The sequence below is a fragment of the Suncus etruscus genome, chromosome 2 (genome assembly GCF_024139225.1).
Source record: "Suncus etruscus isolate mSunEtr1 chromosome 2, mSunEtr1.pri.cur, whole genome shotgun sequence".
Lineage (NCBI taxonomy): Eukaryota > Metazoa > Chordata > Mammalia > Eulipotyphla > Soricidae > Suncus > Suncus etruscus.
The window spans coordinates 13,030,017-13,033,420 of NC_064849.1; positions in this window are offsets into that span (position 1 = coordinate 13,030,017).

Consider the following 3,404-nt stretch of genomic DNA (forward strand, 5'->3'; position numbering starts at 1 on the left):
AAAACCCTATCTTCATGTGGTGGTAGATACATATTTCCATTTTATATGGGTATTTCCATTGACTTCAGAACAAAGCAGTTTGCACCTTCATGTTTCAATGTTTTTATGTTATGGGTGTCCCCCAATTTATAAGGACATACAATGGGCCTGCCTATATCAGTAAAACTTTTCGATCATTTTGTAAGGAATGGCAAATCAAACATATCACTGGTATACTCTGTAATCCATAGGAACAAGCCACAGTTGAAAGAGCTCACAGACCTCTCAAAACTTAACTATTAAAATAATGCCACCCATGGACATTTTATCCTTAACATTATTTTCACTAAACTTCTTAAATTTATCCCATGGAGAGCCCTATACAGCTGCAGAAAAACACTTTAAAGATGTTCAGGCACAAAAAACAATTAATTCACCTATTTGGGTAAAAATGGATAATGAATGGATTGGTAATAATCTCATTTGAGGAAAAGGATATGCTTGTGTTTCTATAAATGGCAACCCTGCCAAGAAACTTTGGGTCCCCCTACTACTTGTCAGAAGCAGGATTCTCAGAAATGAAAAAACTCAGACACAAATGCATAAGACTGTGAACTTTCCCTCAGAACCAACACAGATTGCTCAAAAAATGTGAGCAGGAAATAAACTGTGACCTCAACAGGTAACAGGGACAATAAGCTGAAACCACACAATGAGCAGAGACTATTGGGCATGGAAATGACCAGTTCCAGAATCTCAATTTTGTAAATGAGGGAACTGCACTCACCAAATTTTATAATTTAGGAAACACTTGCTACATGAACACAGTGCTACAATGCTTGTATAACATTCCCAGTTTGACAGATTACTTTGACCAGAACCATTATAAGAAGGACATTAAGAGGTCAAATTCACTGTAACATAAAAGCAATGTGGCAGAAGAGTTTGGCAATATTACAAAAGCCTTATGGGCAGGACACCACAAATATATCAACCTGAAAGACTTTAAGATAACAATTGGAAAGATAGTCAATTTGCAGGAGACAGTCAACAGGATCCACATGAAGTACTTCTATTCTTTTTGTTTGTTTGTTTTGTTTGTTTTTGGGCCACACTTGTTGGCGCTCAGGGGGTTCTGGCTATAAGTTCAGAAATAGCTCATGTTTGGGGGACCATATGGGATGCCGGAGATTGAACTGCGGTCCATCCTAGGCTAGCGTGCACAAGGCAGATGCCTTACACCCTGCACCAGAGCTCTGGCCCTGAAGTACTTCTTTCTTGATGACGGGTCTTCATCAGGACTTGAACAAGGCTGATATACAGAATAGACACATAGAGGCAAATACAGGTAATCTTGTTGACTCAAAAGCTGAAAAACAAACTTGGCAGGGACTCAAGAAGTTTAATGACTCTATTATTGGTACTTTTCCAAGGCCAACTTAAATCCACAATTCCGTGCTTCATCTGCCACCTAGAATAGCTGACATTGGCAATCTTTACTCATTTACCCTTGCCTTTGACATCTGCGGATAAATGCATATTACAAGATTGCCTTAAAGAGTTTTTTTTTTAAGAAAAAGACCTGAGACACTATAATAAGGTTTATCGCAGCCACTGTGATACACAGCAGATTTCCCTAGAAAGGACAGAAAATTGGAAATATCACCTGTGCTTTTAATACACTTGAAACATTTCTTCTATGATGGCAATAAGATGAAAAAACTACAGACCTTACATGGGATTTTCTTTAGAAAACCTTGAACTATCACAGTACACTATGGACTCTAAGAACAACCATGAAGATTACAACGTATTCTCTGTTTTGAACCATTATGGTAAAATGGGAAAGAATCATTGCACAGCCTGGGTCAATTTTTCCTTTTGTCCATCTATGTGTGAATGTTAGTGTGTTGTTCACTTCTGTTTAATGTCTGTCTGTATTATACATAATGTGTCAATATTGTTATTTAGTCCTTCCTTCTCATATATGGCCATTTATTTCTCCTGGGAAGATGATGATGCCACCACTGCTGCAGTGGCTGCTCTGGTCTTATAGTACCTCTCCAGCATAAGTTTGAAGGATCAATATAAATCAGCCCATCTGGACTGCTGCAAGCCATTTTTTCAGACTCCACATGACTGTTGCAGACTGAAGTTGTGATCCAAATTTTAGCCTCTCCTCAGACTATCTCAAAAGACTTAGAATATATGTATACCCTCTTTGTATATACTTCTCAAGTGTATTTCTTCAACATGTATATTCTCTATGGTGTATTTCATTATGTAGTTACAGATTTCCCCCTTCTCTGTAGATTTGCTGTAGGCATTTTAGAAAAAAGTACAAATAGTACCTTTGAAGTTTTTGTGCTTCTGATAGAACCAGTTTAGGGATTTCTTGGTTCTTTTTATCTTCTCCTTTGGCCCTATAGTATCATATGGCACCATTTCTTTTCCATGGGTGCATTAAAATCAGAAAATAATAGATACTAAGAAAAGTTATTATACATTAGGGATAAAAACTCAGTAATTTCTTGCTACAGAGGGACTTCCATCCTGAATATTTACCATAGTGACTTAGGCTTTATTCACTTGAACAATGGCCAATTACCCCTGACCTGGGTCCTCAGATTCTCTGCATCTACACCAGGAATCCAACTTCAACAGTGGTCCTTAAACTTTTAAACAGGCAGCCAGTTCACTGTCCCTCAGACAGTTGGAGGGCCGGACTATAGTAAAAACAAAACCTATGAACAAATTCCTATGCACACGGCATATATCTTATTTTAAAGTGAAGAAACAAAATGGGAGCAAATACAATGTGTGACCCATGAGCCATAGTTTGAGGATCACTGCTCTACAAGTACAGACCCTGGCTCTGCACTGACTGGCCAAAGCCTGGGCTCTTCTCTCAACTTCAAGAAAAGTTTTGGAGATGAGAGTCTCTCCCAATCCTGAAGAGGGATGGGACAGACTGGTGATGGGATTACTGGATCCCCCTACTTGATATTCCTTCTCCACCCTAGAGTGTTGCCTGGTTCTTGCTAATAAAAACCTGGGTTTCAGGAAGTAACGGGCTCATTCTTTGGTCTTCCTCCACTAAGATGTTTTCCTTCTTAGGAGCTTGTGTGGTGGGATTTCTAGCTTGAATGTCAGAATTTCTGAACCCATCCTTGTACCCTTTCACTGTGTGCATTAGTCTCTTATCGATATTTGCTTCCAGACCTGCATCTCTCTGACTTCTGCTGTGTCTCTGAAGCATGGCAGACATCTTGGGCCCTTTCTCTGCTTGCTTTGGCCTGGGACTTGATCCTCTGCGGCATTCTTCCCTAAGAGCTCACCTTTGGAGGTGAGACACCTGCCCACAAAGGTTGGAGCCAGCTAACTTCTGCTGTGTCTCTGAAGCATGGAAGATATCTTGGGCCTTT